This window comes from Catharus ustulatus, chromosome 9 (assembly GCF_009819885.2).
Source record: "Catharus ustulatus isolate bCatUst1 chromosome 9, bCatUst1.pri.v2, whole genome shotgun sequence".
Classification (NCBI taxonomy): Eukaryota; Metazoa; Chordata; class Aves; order Passeriformes; family Turdidae; genus Catharus; species Catharus ustulatus.
In genome coordinates this window covers 27,850,565-27,871,980 of record NC_046229.1, presented here as the reverse complement: position 1 = coordinate 27,871,980, position 21,416 = coordinate 27,850,565, and the positions used below count along the sequence as shown (strand labels likewise).

Sequence of the window (21,416 nt, the reverse complement as noted above, 5' to 3'; positions counted from 1 at the left end):
ACTCAGTTCTGCTGTACAGATAATCTGTGCCAAGATCTACATTGTTGTCATTTTTGTTTCAATAAAGCTACACTTTAAAAAGTCTTAGTGAACTTGTACTTGCACCAGGAAAATCCTTTCAACAAATGAGTATTTTCAGTGATATTTGCAGCTGCCGTAAGCTGTTCTCAAAATGGAATTACATAAAATCACAATATACTTGTCACACCTTTATAATCCCTCCAGTAAATCCATGTTGCTGCTATTTCAATTACAAATTGTTCAAATTTTTCATAACTTTCTTGTAATGATAGAGTCAAAATGAGTTTTAGGTGATATTAATTTTTAGCTCTGTTTCCATTTAATGCAAATTAAGTGTTGCTGTGGTTAAGGAAAATTAAGCTCCAGTATTGTCAGATTTGTGTTATGTTCTGTTAATTTATGCAAGGTTATAAAAGCTGGGACCTTTTCATGTTGTTATATAAGAATCTGTGTCTTGATTCAGTTCTATCTCAAACACCAGGTCTGCTGCAATGCTATTGACTGCATGGTGTGAATTTATTGATTTTGTAATAGGGATAATTCATGAGATACTAATGTGGCCCAGCTCTGAGTGTCCCCCTGCTGCTCCTCACACCCCACTGAGCCACCAGCTCTAGGAGCTGTACAAGTTGGGAGCTCAGGAAGAAGGAAGGGTGGGGAAATTTTGGTTTAAGTTTGTTGGTATTTCTCATTATCCTACTCCTGAAATGAATTCCCCAGCACCTGTCCATGGTGGTGGTGTGTGAGGGATGTTTTTGTCCTTACCTCTCCCACTAGCCTTTAATCATAGTTTTCTCCACTGTCACATTGAGAAAGGGGGGATGATAAATCCTTTTGGTGGGCACCAGATCTCCAGCCAAGGTCAGTCTAACTCAGGAGGCCATGCAGATTACTAAAAACTGGAAAACAGAGATATAAGGAACAGGTAGAGATTTTATTAAAGATGTTTTTACTTCACAAAAATGGATGACAACATCTTTTCAAAATGTTACTCACCTGGATGAACAGAGTTTAGGGTTCTTGGTCTGGCAGAACTTGATCAACTTCACTTTATTTGTGTGGTGTATCTTGTTCTTTCTGGCACCCTCCCACAGCCATAAAGTCAAATATGATGTTACAGGTGGGTTGTGCAACCGTGGTGCAACCTGGCATTATTTCTGCGTATATATCATGGTATGACTTTAACAAATGCAGCACAGAAACCCTATTTGCAATTTTTCTTTCATCTGGCATTCTGCCTTACTGATGCAGGTTTCATTTGCTGCCTTTTATGAGTTCTACTTTTCTCTTGTATCTCCCACATCAACTGTGAATCTCTGAAGTTTTGAAATAATTCTTCCCTAGGTGTATTAACCTGACATCTTCCAAGAGCAGTTGCATTGTGTTACTCTTTCCTGGCTCCCAATAGTGCTACATCCCTCTGCATTCTATTTCCTTGTCCTTAGTTTTGCTTTGCATGTGAGTGACCAAGGACCACTGTGGTAACAGAGAGGTAGAAGAGTTAACAGGTGCAGGTGGCATCTTCATCTTAATCTTCATCAAGGTGTGTGCTTTCTCAAAATTTCTTCTGAATTTAGGCCTAGATTAATACTGCTGTGTCTTTAAACCATCTAACTCAATCTAGTTCTTTATCAGCAATTTTGCTTCCTTTTGAGGTATGGAGTTGATACATGAAATTTTCATGTGGTCAACAAAACAGATATTCTGCTTTTCAGTTATAAAATCAATCAATTTGCTAGTGAGAAATAAGTTCTTACAGGTGTACCACTTGTTCTTAGACTAAACTCTTAAATCAACACTATTGTCTGACCAAGGCTAAGTTAAACTGTTTCACTGTTTATGGTATTGAAAGGTTCTTTTTGGTAGCAAAATTTTAACTAAGGAAAAGGCAATACAACATTTTTTCTGTGAGTTCATCCAACAATCTGCACAGTGAAAAGGCACCAGGAGACGGGAGCTTGTCTGACTGGGTGATTACTGTGTGGTGTGTAGGCAAGCACTTTATCTGCCAGTAAAGGCTGGGATTTTGTGGCTGTGCTCTGAGGAGAAACTCCAGTGAGATAACAGATGAGATGGCAGCAGGTGTAGGAGCTCCCATGAATAAAACACAACCAGCAGCAACAGAGGAGCTGAGCAGCTGGGCTTAGGTACTCGATGTTGTCGTTCTCTCACTGCAAGACTGATCCCATGGATATCTCACTGAAATTATTTTAGCTGGCTAGTTGGATTTCCCCCCTAGTTTTGTCTGATAACTGATTTTCCTTCCTAGAGATGTGCTTTGTTTATCATGGTAAATTTAGGCTAAGTAAAATCTTTACAAAAATCAGCAAGTTGCTCAAGAGAAAATAGAAAGTTATATTCCTCTTCCTTTGGAGCTGCTGGAAGTCCTGTGGTAGAATCAAATCTGCTCTGTGTACTGTGCTTTTTTTTTTTTTCTGTGTCTACTGTACCCTTTGATTCTGAGATGCCTTCACAGAAGTCTGTAAAGGACCTTTGCTGGGTTAATTCCCTTTCTCACCTAAACATGTTATTTATATAAAAGCAATTTCTCTGCAGGAGAGCCTGGCAGTAACATAGTAGAGTTATTATGTTATTATGTATATATTATTATATATTTTTATATCTATTATTATATATTTATGTTATTATGTAAACAAACTTGTCAGCAAATTGGATGCTGATAGAAGCAGAGGAGAATCCACACGTGTGTGACTAAATTCCTGACAAAGGCAAATCCAACCAGTGGATTGGTTACACTTAACTGGTTTAGCAACTAAAAACTGAATTTACTGCTTAGCTAGAAGCACAGATGCTGGTGCTTCATCCTGAGTCCCTTTTACCCAGGGCTGAGAGAGAGGGGGATTCTTGTGAGTAGCAGCAGATGGCACTTCTGCTTATTTTAAAGCAGTCTCATTAAGAGATGCTGCTGAGAAAAACTGCATGGACTTCATTGTTTTTGGATTTTTTTTGGTAATGTGTAAATTTGGAGAGCATTATCAGCAGATTTAGTCATACTGCGAGAAAAAAACTAAGTATGATTCGTTGTTATTTCCAAAATAATGTGTCTCCTTTGCTCAATTCTCAAACTATAAAAAAAGCCACAAAAGCAAGACAAGCAATTCTGGACTTCTTTATGGAATTACATAAAGTTATGTTGCAAAGTTCATGCAAAATGTTTCAAAGTTCTTAACTGCAAAGAGGCCTGTAAAAGTTTGAAAATAAAAACTGTTATGAAATATCAGGTTTTTCTCCTCCGAGAAAAAAAGAAAGATAACAAAATTTTAATTTCAAATGAAATTAAGAATTTTCAATCCAAATTTCAGCTCAGAGCAGTATTATTGTTGTTTTTCTTGTTTTCATCAGCCACCTGCTATGTACTTAGTCCAAGTACAAACATGCAAAAACCAGTCCCATGAATGTGCTGAGGCTCTAAGAGTTTGTTGTTCCTGTTTCCTGTCTTGCTTAAGTAGCTAAGCAAAGAACTGAGAGCTTACTAATGCATAACTAAAAGCACTTTATTTCCTCATGGTTCACCAGCATGGAACAGCAAATGCCTGCCCCAGATAGTGTAGGTCAGAGGGTGATGTATATCTGCATGTGCTTCAGACATGGAGAGCAACACAGACTGCTCTGTCAGGGATATAAACTAACATTTTATGTTCCATTAGTCTCCTGGATTTTATTCTCACTTTCTCCAAGAGAAACAGACTTTGATACCATACCTGCCCTGAGTTATAGCCCATTATACTGAGAAACAAATGTGCAGGCATTCACACATCCCTCAAACCACTCAGCTCTGAGATGCTCCACTCAGCGTCACCTTCCCTGCAGAATCCATTAATTGACAAGTCTGCTGAAGCACAGGAGAGGTCTAAGGTGTATGTTTTGCCTCAGTCCTCTTCTAAACTGAAACCCACCAGAAAACAGAGGCTTCATCTCAAAATAATTAAAAGTCTCTCCATGTAAGGCAGCAAAGGACACAAAAGGCTGGTGCTGTTTCCCTTTTCCCTGTAATTTCATATGTCTGTCGTGATGTCCATGAGTAAGAATGGTGCTCCTCAGGACAGTGCCTTCTCCAGGATTCCCCAAACCACTCACCTGCCAGCTGGAGAGGACAACTGGAGAGAAAAAAAGTGAGGATTGTGGGCTCAGATCAGAACAAGGTGCTGGATACAGAGATGAGATAAGAAGAGGAATGCTAACAGCAACCATACTAACAACAGGAAAGAAATTATTTGCACAGAAAAACTCCCTGAAAGCAGGCAGTACCAGATGGCTCCCTCAGCCATGTTTTCTCCACCAGGAGGAATCCCCATGCCCCAGGAAAGATTCCCTTAACCCTGTGCAGAGCAGAACCAGGCCAGGACTTTTCAAATAGGATGGAGAGAACTGCTTAGAAATTACATCTGCCTCTTTCCCCAGTGATCCCTATAACTGGGCCCCCAGATTTGTCTATGCTCATGTTCTTCAGATGAGCTCAAACTTAATCTTCATTTATGATGGGAAAGATTTCTTCCCCCAGTTTCTGACTCACATTAAGGGATTTGAGATGTGTGAGGAGAGGGATCACTGTTTAAAGCTGAGGCAAGAACAGTTATTGAGTACCTCAGCTTTTTCCATGCCAAATGCCACCAGACTTCCTGTGCTAGTTATTGGGGGTGCAAGGCAGGGTGACTTTTGGAAATCTTCATTTTCTGCCCAACTCACTAGAAGACATTATCATTCTAAATTATTATTCACATTCTTTGTCAAACTTAGCTGCAAACATGCTTTACTTTTCCTGATCCATTCCCTACAGTCTTGGACTACATTCCTATATTCTTTCCAGGATTTTTGTCCCTGCTTCCACTGACTATACATTCCCCTCTTGTGATACAGTGTCACCAGGTGGTTCTTACTCAGTCATGCTGGTTTTCTGCCTTTCTTTCTTGGTTACTTGCACTTGGGAATAAAGGGGTTTGTGCTGTAAGAAAAACATTTTAAAGGGCCATCAGCTTGGTCCAGCTCATTTATCCCTGACTAGAGCTTCCCAGGAAATGCCATCCATCAGTTTTTTAACCAAAAATTCACTTAGCTAGGGTTTTGGGTCTTGGTCTCCTGAATTGCACCAGGACATGATCCCTGCAACCAAGGATACAGGCAGCTTCCACTTCAGTAATTTCCTCTGCGCAGGTGTGATGAAGATCCAGGAAGGACCTTCTTCATCTGGGTTTCCAAATCCTCTGGATTATCCTTGATGCACTCCAGGAGTCTCCAAGACTGCTTTCACCTTGGTTTTGGCAGATGTTGGGCTGGGTGAAATCCCCTGCTAGGTCAGGGGCTGTGAGTGTGAGGCTTCCTGCAGTGCAGTGGGAACTCTTCATCACCCTGTGTTGGGATGACCTGAAGGAAGCATCAACCACGACATCTGTCTTGGCTTGGTCTCTGTTCTTTACCCATAAACTCTGTGCAATCAATCCTTCTTTTATTTTTTTTCCCTTTTTTCCTTAGAGGACAACTCCCTCCCTGATCCCCCTGATTCCTGCCTTCCCTCCTGAGCAGTTTATAGCCACTGAAAGCAGGACACCATCCAAGCAAGTCTCAGTCATAGTGATCAAATCATAATTTTCCAACTGCAGTTTGGCTTCCTGTTTCTTTCCCAAAGCAGTCCAGAGGTTCCTCCAGAAAAGCAGAACTAAATGCTATTAGCATCTAAAAAGTGACTCAGGGCTATGCCCAACTACAGCTGAAATTTTACAGCACCTCTGAGTTGATGAGTTTTGCAATGTGCAAGTTATTTGTTTTTCAGCATTGTCCCACATCTGAGAGCAAGTGCTTTAGCAATTCCTTGCCTTTTTAATTCTGATGGTCAAAGAAGCCAAAATAGCCACAATTTCTCAGTTGAATTCTTCCCCTTTGCTGTCCAGAAGCTCCATGTTCCACACACCCAGTATGTGAGTAGGAGAAACCTGATTCCCCTGTGTCAGTGTCTGGGGATTTGTAGGGTCACAGGAGTTGGTGCTGTTCAGGATTAACAGGCCATGGGTCTGGTTTGGGTTTTTTGGTGTTTTTGGGTATTTTGTGGAAGTTGTGATAAAGACTGCCAGTGATTTTTACCTTTAAGAGCCAATCCAAGTCGAGTAATGATCACATTTTATGCATCTTGTTTATGTAACAAATAAGGGAGCTTTAGTCCCTCTGAGATTCGTATGAGTTGAACAGTCACAGCATTGTCTGAGTGTCCATGATTGAATTTCAATGGGCAGAGAAATATATCTCTAGCTGCAACTATTTCCCTATAAACTTTGCAGATAACAAGTAAAAAAGAGTGATTATTTTCTACTGCACAGAATTTTCATATACTCTAGCTAAATTTAAAAAAAATAATTAAAAAATAACTTTAAATATTGTTTGGTCATCAGAGAATGTAATTATTTTTCTTGTCTTGTTCATGAATTATTTTCTGTCACTGATGGAAGGATTGTGTTTTTCTTTCCAGTTTCAAAAGTAAAGGCCTTGCAAGGATGCAAAAAAAGAGAAACCTCTAAATTATTTTCAATAAAGATTATAACTTCATTCTTTTTTTCCATTTTAATTGTGTTTGACTTGCTTTTCAACTCAGGAAAGCAAGCAAGACACAGGATGTCAAAATGTTATATTTCTTAAATAAAATTTTTATTGATTTTTATTAAAATTCCAGAAAAGGGGTATATTGGAAAGCACAAAACACACAACACCTTTTGAGTGTCAGATTGACTCACCTCAGATTTATTAGTACTGGAGAAAATTAACCTAAGGTTCATATAAACAAATTCAGTCCCAAACTTTGTGGTTTCACTGAAGTTATACCTGTGAGGACTCAATTACATTTTCTGCTGATCCATCCCGAAAACTTTACTGAACTTTTTGTTCTTGAAGGAGTTGGCAAATGCTTTTTTCCTTCACCAGCCTCTTCCTCCCCCCTCAGAAATAGCCAAGCCCATTAAAATTTGATCCATTCATTTTTTTACAGTCGTTTAATTGGTGGGATGTTAAGGCTACAAAAGTGGGTGCTTGCTCTCTGCTTCACCTCTTCTTATCCTCCAGCTGTCATTGCCTGGGAAATGAAATGCCTGAAAGTGAAACTGCCTGTTTAAAACCAAGCCTACAGAATGGGAGGGGATCCCCTTTTATTCAATCCAGCCTTCCATCCTGACTCTAATCAGACACAACCTTCCTTCGGAATGCTGGATGGGAATACAGATGGAAGATTTTCCAAGCGTGGATATTTGTCTGGAGATGGTCACTACAGCTTTGGCAGGGAAACATTATTTTCTATTGATTTGGGTAGAAACATAATTCCACTTTTAAAGTGAAGAGTAAATTTACATGCATAGTGTAGTAACTGACAGTCCTGTTTTGATCAATGAGTAGTGCAAATCATGAGAATTCATAGTCTGTCTCTCCCTCAGCCTATTAACATACATTAACATCTATTGATACATAAATAGATCTGACTTTATTAAAATGCTCTTTATGGTCTTATTGCCTACATTTCATTTTTGTAGCAAATACTGATTTTTGTTGCTGATGCTGATTACATTTGTTTTCTGGTAGGAAGTGCAACACTATAGACATAAAATCAAATTTAATATGTGAAAATAAAATCAATTCCTGCATTCTGCATAGGGATGTTAAAGTACCAGGAGACCTGGTTTTGTCTAACAAGGTACAAACTCAGATATTAGTTTGTTGGGTTTTTTCTACAGTTATATTGCCTAAAATGTTTAATCATGGTTTTCGTTTTAAAATCTCAACTTTGCATTCCCCCACAATGCCTTTGTAAAGGCAAGCTGTCAGACAGAACCATTTTGGGTGTTCCACATTTTCCTTCAATTCTTACCCACTTAACTAGTACAGTTATTTTATAAACCTAATAGGAGGTCAAACTTTTCTTTTTCCACTTGCATGGGCAGCATCATAAATCCAGAGGCTTCCGGTGCCCCAACCTGTAAGCTGTTTTCTGTGGGCTGTGCCTGCATTTAGGTATTTTGAGTTCACATACTAGGAGAAGGGATAAATCAAAACTTCACAAAACGTTTGCATTCAGGACGTCAGGACAAGTCCAGAGAGCACAATTTACCTATGGAAAGTGAAGTCAGACAAAACTCCCTGGTGCCTGGGTGAGCTGGTGCAGATTAAACACTTCCAGCTCACTCTGCTGCTGAGGTTGTGTCTGCAGGGGGCTCCTGCCCTGTGACCCCAGAGGGGATCAGCAGGTGGAACAGCCCCAGGGAAAGGCAAGCTGTGGATGAAGGGCTGGACATGAGTCAGCAATGCAAACTCACAATCCAGAAAGCCAAAATTGTGCCCTGGGCTGGTCCCCCAGTGTGGTTAGAAGGAAAGGGATTGGGATTCTGCCCCTCTGCCCTGCTCAGGTGAGACCCCACCTGCAGAGCTGCCCCAGCCCTGGGGCCCAGCACAGGAAGGAGCTGGAGCTGCTGGAGAGAGCCCAGAGGAGGCACCAGGACGGTCAGAGGGATGGAGCAGCTCTGCTGGGAGGAAAGGCTGGCACATCTGGGATTGTGCACCTGGAGAGGAGAAGGCTCTGGGGAGACCTTATTGCAGAAGGCTTTAGAAAGATGGGGACAGACCTTTAACACCATTCTGCCTTTAAACCAAAGATGGGTAGGTTCAGGAGGGATATCAGAAAGAATTTTTTTACAGTGGTTGGTGGTGAAGAGAAGAGATTGCCCATAGCAGCTTGGGTGCTCCATCCCTGCAAGTGTCCAAGGCCAGGTTGGATGGGCTTGGAGCAACCTGGGCTAGTGGGAGGAGTCCCTGTCCGTGGCTGAGGGTGGTACTGGATGGGCTTTGGGGTCCCTTCCCACCCAATCCATTCCGTGGTTCTGAGTCAAAGGGGCAGTTGTTATGTTAAGAAAAGGGAAAGTGCTCTCTTCTGCTTCTCCCACCCTGTCCAGAACCATCTTCTATCCCTGCAAAACCCACAGACATTTCTACAAGGCTGTATTCCAGCTCTGCCCAGATAAGCTCTGCCAGAGGAAAACTGCACTGTACCATTGCTTTTTCTCAAAATGTTTGTTATTACTAAAACCAGAAAGGCTTTATCTCACTCATCCTTTCCCCTTAACATCTCTTATGCTAGTTGCTGATCTTGGATTAGAAATTCTAACACCTGAGAAGAAAACTAACAAAGTAGTTCATTTGGGAATCAATTCTTAAAAGGGAGGGCAGATGTACACCTCTTTCCTTCTCAGTCTCTAATGCCTCTGAGATCTCCTTAAAAAAAAAAAAAAGTGTTCTTTCTTCATCAAGACTGTCTGGTTATGTGCAGCAGCAGCTAGAGAAAAGTAGTCTCTTTGCTTTGGGACTATCTCTGTGCTGTAAAACTGTGCACAGACATTTCAGGTGGAGTCTCCTTTTGTTTCCTATTGTATAAAATCCAGCTATTCTTCCCCATCTCCTTCAATGAGTTTTACTGCAAGGGTATCTCTTAAATCAGGTCCTAAAATTGCTGTTAGGGAAGGGGGTTTGCTGTTGAACTGCAGATTGTATGAGTCATATTTTCTGCATCACCAAAACTAAATCAAATCCATTGCAGAGGACACTTCTTGAACTTGTTGGCATGGATAGGTTATCTGCAAGATGGGATGATAAAATTATTAACTTCCTAAAGTTCTTTTATGGCCCAACCTGCCTATGTTCAGTAGCTAAGTGCTCCTTTGTGTTGATGCACTATTTAACTCTGCAGCATGAGCCATCTATTCATCTATGTACTGATTCCATCCAAGTTACATCAAGTTGCTGACTTCTACCATCATTTAAACTCTTATGTCTTTGTTTTTTAATTAGCTGTTGTTGTATTAAATACTCTACCTTACATCTGTCTTTCCTTTTTAGGGTATTTTTGAACCTAGATTTTTATCCAAGGTCTCAGTTTCCTTTGTGGATACCTGCAGACCCTGGTTTCTCATTCCTTATGAGGCATTTCCTTGTTTCCAATGCTAGTCTAAGAACCATTTTAAAATCTTTTCCAGCTTCTTGCAGTCTTTTGTAATGTACTGAAAAAGACAAGCAAACAAGTCTTTGCTCTTACTCTATATGTGACTATCTGCCTTTTCATTGATATATTTCACTTCTAGAGACATAATAGATGCCAAAAAGTTATTTACCTTCCTGCTGCTACCATCGTGCACATAGCTGATGTATTATCCTTAATCAATCCCAGGTCTTGTTACTGCCCAGTTCTGTAGGTTAATATTTTTATTTGTGCTGTAAAATTTGCATCATGTAGTTCTGGTCTCCATCTCTGTTTTTTGTTTCGGGGGAATAACCACAGCCCATTGAATCACACTGGAATTTAGGACCATGGCATAGGGATGCTTTGCATGACAGCTGTTTCCTTGCAGCTGCTTCTGCACTCCTGTCATCTTCCCATTCTTCTCCCCTCTTTTTTTTCGTTCAGGGAAATACAGTGAGTCACTCCAGCTGATGCCTTGGAATTCAAACAGCTAGAGATATTTGGTAATCTAGTCTATATCCAGTGATAAAAAAAGACAGAATTTTATAGCTCAAAGGAGGCCTCATGAGACCAAGAAATGTCAGAGACCAGAAGTCCATGATATATTTACCAGCCCAAAAAGTAGTTGGCAGCATTTGGAAAAAGCAGCTCCTCTGGAGCGCCTGCGTAGAGCACTCTGTGTCCTGGGTGGTTTAATGTTAAATTTCTACACCCAGGAGCTGTCACAATACCTGTGCTCCCCTCCTCACAACATATTTCTTACCTAGAAGGACACAAACCATGCATTTAAGTAACAGTCAATAAAAGGTGAACTCTGAACTTCAGCTCCCTGAATCCTGTGTTTAGGACCTGTGAGCAGATGCCATGGCCATGGCAGAATTGTTATTTTAGTTCCTAAAAAATTTCTGAAATTTCCAGATCCCAAAACCATTTGCTTGTTCCTCTGACTAAGGGGGTAGGCAGGAAGCAGCTCAAGCACAAAAAAGGGGAAACAAGCAAATCTTCTTGTTTGAAACACAGCTGACTAATTTGTACCAGCAGCAGCAGCAGCAGCAATCTTCATTTCCACTTGAGTTCAGACGGAACAAAACAAACCATTTAGGAACAGCATGTGAATTGGTGAGCTGTCAGGTCACAATGAGTGTTTTGTTTGCAAAACATCCATTTAGAACCTCATTACCCCAGATGAGCTCCACCTGTACTCCATTGTAGCAGCTTTATTATTTTGTTTTTTAAAGTGTAGGAAAATTTCACCTTATCTATTATCAAGCCTGTGAAACTGTAGCAATGGTGTTGGATGGGCCAGTTTAAATTAAGGCTCGCTGAATGAAACATGTAACAGGAGTAAAAATGCTGTCCATGAAATACTGCATCATTATAAGTAATAGGGTCAGAGCCACTTTTGCTGTCAAATGTCTTCTGACCTTGCTCAGCTCTTATGCTGCAGAGATTTATATATTCCATTAGCTTGCATACCTGCTGAACATCATGCTATTATTTTATGTCATTGTCATGAACTGTAACATTGGCCTCTGATAGTATCAGGTATTCTGAATTAGAAAAGCTCAATGTAATAGCATGATATAGCCAAAGTTGTGGGTCCCAAGGGAACTCTAGGTAAAAGTTGTGGGGCATGCAGTCAAGAAAAGTTAAATACTTGGCCGTGCAAATGAGGCACTTGGTGGATCCAAAACGACAGATAATAATTGCCAGTCGTATCATTATCTGGAATATCAGTTAAATGGATATTCTAAAAGAACAAAATCTGTTCCAGAGAGGCTGCTTTCTAACTCATGTTTGAGCTAATAAGTGCAAAAAAGAACCCCCAAACCAACAAAAAAACCCAAACCCAAACAAAAGAAGTGTTAAGAGCAAAATTATGCAGATTTGTCTTACAATTTTTTTTCCTTAAAGGTTTTTATATAACTTGCATATTATGTAAACTCAGTCCAACACTGGAAAGAGCCAAGCAGATAAACATGGAGAAACCCTTTCTGTCAATATGAGATTCTTACATACACAGTTCATTGAGAAAACATTTTGTAAAAGACACTATAAACATAAAGCTGTTCTCATGAACATGCATTAGTATTCCCAGAGGGGGGAAAAAAAAAAAATTGGAGATGTTGAGAAGCAATAGATTTGGGAGGAAATAGTGAAAGATAAATGTGGTTTCAAAGGTTAGGTTTGTCTGAACAAGCTGTGCTGATTGTGCCTCTCAGGACTGGAATTTCTGATGGTTAGATGATGCTCTCACTTCGTGCCATTTTCACTGACACTTAGATGCAATGAAAAGGAGCCCTAACTGCTTTTTATACTCCAGCTAAATAAAATAAGGGAACAGAATTTGAATCCAAGACAGGAGTGGGTTTTTAAAGTGCATCTGGTCATCAACATCAATTGCTGCACTTTGTTTTTCACTGTTGGGCAATCCTGGAGCTCCCAGAATGGAATCCTTATTAATAAAATCAAGCTAATAGACTCGCTGTAAGTGTTAGCAGGCAAGCAGTCCACAGTTTTAATCTCTCTAATGTAGCCTCATCTCTCTTCCTGAAACACTCATGATGAGGTTTCCACGTCCTTACACCTTTTGGGAGTATAGGACTTTCCAACCCTTGGCGGGCATTATAAAGTCATTAGGGTTTGACAAGATCTCAAACACCACTGAGTCCATTAACATAATCTGGGACTCAGATGTCTCTACTCCACAAGTCCAGTAGACAGCTCAAAGCAGGTTGAAAAGACAGGTTTAATGCCTTTGCTGGCTGCGATCTCTCAGTCACCAGCATGCCTATATAACTATATTGTAACTTGCTCTACACAGCTGAAGGAAGAATATCCTGCATCTCTAAATCTTGAGCCTGCACCAGAAGCTCAGAAGGAGTTGCCATTTCGAGGCTCTGTTCATATCCAGATTTTCACAGACAGTTATAGTCCCAACCCCTCCAGTGGAGAGAAGCTGCACTGCATGGTGCTTGAAAACTCATTTTCAAGCCAAACCAAGCTTGGGCTCTTCTGAGTCTAAACTCTGTGTGAACTCTTGTTCTTTCCTTTGAACCAACAGCTCCCAAACTAGAAATCATGGTTCTGCAGGTGTGATTGCAGGTGGTGTTATCAATTCAGGCTCAAAGATAATATGAAAACTGCTATCCCAAAAATCCTGTTTATATGAAATGTGAAAAATGTGAATTATTGCCAAGATGGTTCTAAAACCCTCAAGGACAGGCTTCTTACTGTGGAGAAAATATGTTGAAGTAAAGGCACAATTTCCCATTTTGTGTAGCCAGTGTACAAAAAGAAGACATTCAACTGCATGGGTACAAGGCTCTCTGTTTGTCTCCCCTCTTTTGAAGCCTGTATTTTTTGGCAGTGTTTTGGGTTTTCTAAAAAACTGAATGGAAGTTACTCTTCAGCCTGAAATTAAAACAATATTAACTACCACCTTCCCAAACTGCCCAACTCCCCAAACATCTCTGATTTGCATGGAAAGGGAGAAATACCAGATTTTCATGTCATGTGCTCTATGGTGCACCTTCGTGTCTCAAAAATCACACTTGGAGAGAAGCTTAGAGTCCTTTGTATCATCGTGCCTATCATTGTGCAGGTAATGCCATTAGAATTTCCAAACAGAGTCAAATTATCAAAGCTGATAAAGTCCTAGGGAATATTCAGTGAGAACTAATGAAGCTGCCATAGAAAAGAAGAGAGAACCTCTTCTCTCTTGTCTTTGTATTTAGTTCATTGCCTAAACTGAAAACTTATGAGATGTACTTGCTATAGTTTTGGGGTTTTTTTTAACCTTTTTATCTTTAAAGTATACTAGAAGAGACTCTCTTTACATATTACAGACTCTCTATTTACATATAGATTTTTGCTGTGCTCAGAAAGCACTCAAGCATATTTTTGATTCATTTCTCTTCAAGAAAGTTTATAAGCACCTGAGCAAAGGCAGAAATGCAGGCAAGCCTCATAAGAAGAATTAGGTAAATGCAAGATCTGAGCTGAGCAAAGATGACTCTTCATGTAGTGATGAATTCATTGGGAAAGTCAATTCCCCTTCTGTTTTACTATTGCCTCTTCCTTCAAAGAAAAGGGGTAGACAAAGCTGCCCATCAACAATGTTGGAGGTGCCTGTGTGAAACTGTGTTTAAGAAAGGGAAAAAATTCTGGACAGGCAGAGGAATGAGGGAAAAGATTATGAGAGACAGCCCAGCAGACACTGAGGTCAGTGGAGAAGGAGGGAGGGGAGTGCTCCAGGAGACTCAGATGACATCCCTTATGGAGAAGACAACAGTGGAGCAGGGAAAAAGTGTGAGGAGGAAGGAGCAGCAGAAAGGAGCTATTAGGGACTGACCACAGCTCCCAGAGAGGTCACAGCGTCCCCCTGGGCTGCTCCTCCTGGGGGAGGAGGTAGAGGGGCTGGGAATGATGGAGTGAGGTCCAGCATGGAAAAAAAAAGCAGGAGGAGAAGGTGTTGTTTTAATTTTCTGTCTTTCTTTTTGATTTATTGACTTTATTTTTAACTGGCAATAAATTAAATTAATTTTTCCCATGTTGAGTATGCTTGGCCCATGAGAGTAACTCATAAGTGGTGTCCATGTCCTTATCTACAGCTTTTCCAACCCATCCAGCTTTTCCATCTGATTTTATCTGCCTGTCCTGTTGAGGGAATGTCCCTTCCAAGGAGCTCTGATCTCTGGTTTTTGTGACAGTGACAGGACCCAGGGAGTGGCTGGAGCTGGGCCAGGGCAGGGTCAGGCTGGAGATCAGGGCAAGGCTCTTCCCCAGAGGGTGTTTGGAACTGAACAGGCTCCCCAGGGAATGGGCACAGCCCCAAGGCTGCCAGAGCTCCAGGAGTGTTTGGGCAAAGCTCCCAGGGATGCACAGGGTGGGACTGTTGGGGTGTCAGTGCAGGGACAGGGGCTGGAGTCCATGATCCCTGTGGGTCCCTTCCCACTCAGCATATTCTGTGATTCTGTGAGTGGAAGTGGCAGGGTGAACATCTGGCAGTTGGCCAAAGTCAACTCACCACTGGTATAAATTATTTCTGTGACAGGAGGCACATGGAGCAATTTCTGTGCAGTTTGTGTATAATTGCTACCAGCTGCAGTGCCCAAGGCTTAGGGCATTGTGAATGTAGGTAGAGATCTTACCTTTATGATGATGGATTACCAAAAGATATTTTAGTGAAAATTTTCTCAAGCTTCTTACAGAGCTTGAGAAATATTACTTAAGTTTAATATTTGTTGAGAAGAGGGAGAGCTTGTCTCCATGTTTTCTGTGACCAAATAAGGCTGTGTTTAATGCTGGCCAGAGACATTATAGTGAAGTGTTTCAGGAGAGGAATCTTTCAAGTGGACCATGTTTGAGTGGGATGAGAAGAATTTTGGATGTAGAAATAGATTTTCATGGAGAAGCTAGCAGAATCAATCCACATGTCCTTTAGCTAGCTTGAATGAAAAATCCAGTAGAAAACTTGTTAGGATAACGATTTTCATTTTCCATCACTGCAACATGTTGCAGGTGATGATGCAATAATCACTGTGCAATAAGCACACCCAGAAACAACATAACTTTAAATGACTTCATTCTCCCAATTGCTGATTTGCAAATGGAAAATACTCCCAGTACTATTACAAACAGCAGACTCACTGGCAGGCTGTGATGCAGAAGTGTTCTTTGCCAGCTTTACAGCCCTACAGGAAGAGAAGTTGATAATACATTGTAAAGTGCACCACAATTACCTGTGACAAGTATAAAACATTATTTTATTTGTTAGTGCTGTGGTTTAACCTCAGCCAGCAACCAAGCAGCACTCAGCTGCTCACTCACTCCCCAGCCCCTCCAGGGGACAGGGAGAAGACTTGGAGAGAGGCAAAACCCATGGGTTGAGATAAGAAAAGTTTAATAACTGAAATAAATGAAATAAAAATATAACGAAAATCCTTGACTTAAAGTAAGGGTTGTTAAACAACTACCAAACCCTTAATGTGTGATTCACACTGATCTCATTCTAAAGACAGAACACAGCACTGTACCAGCTACTGAGAAGAAAATTAATTTTATCCCAGCTGAAACCAGGACAATAAACACTTCTTTATTAACTGTTGTATGTGGTACCTTGCAGAACAAGACCATCTACATGCAAACATGAACTGAATGAAATGCAAAAAAATTGTCTGGAAGATATTTATCTTGTATTTCTATAGAAATAGTTAACATTAGAAAAACCCCTAATATATGGTGGACATCAGCCCTTTAGGTTAGTATTGCTAAGTACCTTTCTTCACAGGCTTCTAAAATTGAAGGGGATATTTTTATTTATTTATTTATTTTATTTTATTTTATTTATTTATTTATTTTGTTTATTAAAAAAATCTGGAGTTTGGAAGAAGTGGAAGTTGTGAGTCTTGACTGTGTTGGTTTTTTTGGTTTTTTTTTTTCCCCTATTTTGCATTTTAATGGCAGGTTTACCTTAAGTACAGTTAAAACTAAATCTTGAATGTATTTACAATTGAAGTTGATTTCAAGTTGGCTGTGAAATGCCTGGTAAAATCTTCAGAAATTGGCCAATAGAATATGAACATGACCATGAACATGACCATGAACAGAAGGAATTTTTTTCCAACCTAGTGTTAAATTTTTGGTCATCACGCTTAATCCAGCAATCCGCATGGCTCAGTTCAGAGGATCTGATTCAGCAACAAATGTCTGTCTACCCAATGTGGTTCTACAAAGAAAATTCAGAAACCCAAATATTCGTTGACAACTGAGACTATTAGCTAATGCTCTGAATAAAAACATGCATATTTAGAATTATTTCTAACTTGCAATCAAACCAGGAACAATTTCACAGTCTTATTTTGCTGACATTTGAGAAAAACCTATCATGTCATTCCATATCATCTTGGATTTTCATGTGTTTTAAAGATTTTTTTCTTTTTAAAGGAAAGCATAAAATAATGTCTTAGTTACAGACATATATTAGAAACATGGAAAACTATTTGTTTAACAGACATTGAGATTAGTGAAAGGAAAGTTGCATGGAGGTGCAGTATTTTGCAGGCAAGGATATTCTGTGCCAAAAAACACCCCAAAAAAATAACAACAAAACTGAACAAAATCCCCAGCTGATGCCAAGGCAATCCCTGACCACTGTCAGACTGATGCCAGGTCAGGCTATGAGCAATGGCTGCTTTGGAAAATTGGTGATGTCTACTTTTGTTAGGAGTGACTTATTTTGAAGGTGTGGCAGTAGGGGTTTTTTTATACTTCACTGATCTTTTTTCCTCCTATTGCGAAAGGAAAATATGAATATCCTTGCCTTTGGTTTTCTTATTTTAATTACACAGAAAAAAATGGGATTTTTTTACCAATTCACAAATCAGAGAAACTGCAAATATTTTCTTCATTTACTTGTAACAGCATTTTTTTCCCTATTTATGCAAGTCTTTGCATTAAAAAAAAACAACACAGTAGTGCTGACTATTGAATTTGGAAAAAGAACCACGCTACAGTTATCTCTTAAGAGCAGAAAATGATTGGAGCACTAACTGTAAGGTACAGTTATAAGTTACAGACTGGTTAAACCCTACCAACTGAGCTTGCATTAATACACATCCCATCTTCCAGCTCCAAACTCAATCCAGACTCTAGCAGTGCTCAATTGTCTAAAAAGAGCAATTGCCAACATATGTGCTTGCAATATAATACATACATAATCCCAATTATAAACTGACAATTAATTGGCCAATAACTTTCAGGTTGAGAAGACTTTCTGTTTCCTCTACCTAGTCCAAATGCTGCTCTGTGAGAAATGTTTCCTCAGGGGTGTTTTGTTGTTATCCTGTAGGGTGTTTTTTACTCTGCCATTTAAAGTGCACAACTAATGGGGACACTGAGATTATCCCATGTTAATACATTTGGGCAGTGTTACTTTTCATGTCTTTATTTGAAAAAAAACCAAACAAACCGACAACCAATCAAGCAAGAGAATGGATATGTGGTTTCTTAATGTCCAAACAGGAGCAAGACAGTGTTCTGCTGTGTCAGAGTTATGCCAAAACGTGAATGTTATTTCTAAACATAATTTCAAAATCAAGACAGCTAACTTGAAATGGAACATATGTCCTTTTAGAAACAGGTTCTGAGATTTCATTTACTTTCTCTCCAATCTCAGTTGAAGAAATGCAACAGAAATATGGCTCTGGTAAAGGCATTTTGCAAGACTCTATAAATTCCTGCTGGCATGTGATTCAACAAAACACATGCTAAAGACACAAAGCCATGCTTGTCTGCTGAAGTTTTGAATATGTGCCTACAAGCCAGAGTGCTCCACAAAATCCATGTGGGCTTTGGGCTCTACTGCTGACAAATGAAGAATGGAATTAAAAAAATTATGGAAGAGGCTTTTTTTTTTTTTTTTTACTGCCTCCTTTCCTTTGTGACTGAGAAGATGATACCTTCCTACTCTCACCCCCAGCATCTGAGAGGCAGTGGAAATGTCAAAAGGGGGATGGCTGTTTCTGACAAGACCCCTACCTGTTGTGTGCCAGAGCGACTCAACCCGGACTGCTGCAAGGCAAGAGCTGTGAAAAGCAAAGAAAGGACACACAACTTTATTCATATATCACTTGTCTTTCATGTTATTATGTTTGAGTTGGAAATTAAGTAAAATACACAAATTCCATACAAATTCTTCATGCTTTTTCTATCTCATTAACTCCATAGCCTGGGCAAATGAGAAATGCTTGTAAAATTGCTGCATTTTCAGTGCAGGCTAGAGACTGGAAATGCGTGTAACAGAATGTACAAGAAACTTGTTGTTCTTGTTCACTGTCATTAGAGACCATGTAGCTTGATTCTTATGTGTAAATGACACATAATAACAAATATTCTTTTCAAAACTTACTACAGACCTTTTGCTCAGCTCGTTTCTGTGGGAGATAACCAGATTTATTGAGATAATGCAGCAGATGTTATTCAGGGAATCACTATCCAATGGAACCAATATCTGTACAATAATCTATTTTCTCAATGCAAATCACATTCTCTTTAAGTTTTTCTTCACAGCACTGCCACTTTTAAAACTCTACCTTTCTGTTGTGCAATTCCTTCACACTGCAAAGCATCAGTGGAACTTCACTTCACTCCATCACCTTTCCAAACACTCAGTTTTTTCTGAATGTGGGTCTTGTTCTTTTACATGTGCCACAGAAAATTCATTGAGGGGTCTTCTATTAATTTCAGCTCTTTTTCTGTCCTACACCATTAATTCAAATATATTTCAGATCCAAACTCTATAGGAAGAGAATTTTTGTGTTAATACCTTGCCTAGTCTGGAAGGCAATCCCTTCTGACTACACAGAAACAACACAGCACCAGCTGGGAGGATTTTTTCTGACTCTGTGCCAACACTAAGGTCAGGTGGGGCTAAAACCCAACAGCAGATGCATGACTCCTTTATTTAAACACAAGCACACTAAAATTACACCTCAATTCCTCTACAAATCTGCAGAGGTCTGTGCTTCTCACACTGCTTGTAAAGTCAGTGCTTGTGGCAGAGAAGCCTCTATTCTCTGTCCATCACAGCTCTCTGTCCATCATATTAACTGATGGAAATACAGATTATACTGCTTTCACAGGACAGGCCTTCTCAGACTGGGGTACTACAGTAGCTGAATAAATTTTTCTTAAGAAAAACAGTAATTTGATGCACGGGAATCTCCACAACAAAAACATGATTTAAATTACATCTCTCCCTTCAGCTCTTTCTCTGCAAAAGTTCCTTGAAATTAACAGAAACTTTTGTGATTTCGTAAAGTCCAGTTAGATGGAAGAAATGCCTGAATATATCAGAGGATATTTTTAAAATGGCAAACCCATATTTTTCCTTTCATCACTATTGGTCTTTGAAACATGGCCAGGATATGCCAGAACTGAAAAGAAAAAAAAAAAAAAAAGGCATAGGGTCAGTAATGTATTGCAGCACATTGCTATTGTCATTGCCCCATGGATTTGAAGACAATTTTCAGATCTTTTCAGTTTTAATGTCAAGGTTGGGAATGCTCCAAAGTCACCTGATTTTACCTCTTGCAGTGTGTGATGGCAGTCATCATTTGCCTAAAGTGCTAAGAATTAAGAACTATAAACAAAGCCTGTCACAGGAGAGCCATGAAATCCCTCCACTCTTTCTCAGACACAGTTATTTCTTCAGCTGACTGTGTGTATGTGCAGTGAGAATCTCGCAGCACCCTACCTGGCACAGATGACAGCAGCTCTGAAGATCCAACAGAACAGTCTTGCATCTCTCAAGAACAGGAGTCAGGAAGTTGGCAGGCCCTGGAGAAGTTCATGCCTCACTTCTCAGGTGGGCTATTGTATCCCTCCTGTATGTCTGGCTGTGTCTACTGAGCTCAGCTTACACGTCTTGCAATTAATACCTTCTGAAAGCAGTAGAGAAATATCACCTCTTCTACCCAAAGGTTATTCTGTCTAGGAAAACTACTGCTTCAATGACAGCAAGAGTCTGAAAAAAACCCCAGACTTTAAGTTTGTCCCCTGCTGCCAAAGAACAGGGCAAGTGAATAGCAAATGTTTTATTTCTTTGATTTTTTGGGGGGGCAAAAACAACCTATTGTACTGGTTCATTTTCTGTAGGTGAAATGTTCAGATATCCCAAAAATAAACTCCTCTGCAAGTGAGGAGAAACTCAGTGGGCATAACTTTATTCAAGTGAATATATCCATATCTCTGTTACTGCAAGGAGCCCACCAAGCCCTGTACCCACTCCCCCTTCCAGCTGGACAGTGGAGAGAAAAGATGGAAAACAACTCCTAGGTTGGGATAAGGCAGTTTACTGAAAGAAAAGTGAAAGGTTCTGTGCTCTCAAGCAAAGAGAAAGCCTGAAGCTTTTATTCCCTCCTTCCCATCAGCTGGCAAGGTCTGGCCTTTTCCTGGGAAGCAGACTGCAGCACATGGAGCTGATGCTCTGGAAGGTAAATGTTGTAAATAACACATCCTCCTCCCCAGTCTTCCTCCCCCACTGAGCTTTTATCTCTGAGCTGATGTCATAATGTCTAGAATATCCCTTTGGTCAGTCTGGGGGAGCTGCTCCCTGCCCCTCCATGGCAGGGAATGCTGAGAGACAGAGCTGAGGCTGTGCCAGCCCTGCCCAGCAGCAGCCAAACCTGTGGTGTTATCTGCACCTTTGCAGCTCCCAGGGCAAAGCACAGCACTGAGGGCTGCTCTGGAAGCATGAACACCACCTCAGCCAGACCCACTGCACCAGTGGAGCGGAAGCATCTCCTCTGTGACCAGCTGTTTCTGATACAATTATAAAGCAAAATTCTAAATACAGCATATTTGTCTCTATAAAGAGCAAATACAGGGCTTG

General features: G+C 40.2%; 1 long non-coding RNA gene across 1 annotated transcript; it reads right to left on the bottom strand.

The window, feature by feature from the left end:
- Positions 1-15,202: 15,202 nt before the first annotated feature.
- Positions 15,203-20,520, bottom strand: LOC117000062. The gene is made up of 2 exons (XR_004418702.1): positions 18,563-20,520; positions 15,203-15,717 (listed from the first exon to the last, which is right to left on the bottom strand). It is a non-coding gene; the product is annotated as an uncharacterized LOC117000062 (long non-coding RNA).
- Between the last annotated feature and the right edge of the window lie 896 nt (positions 20,521-21,416).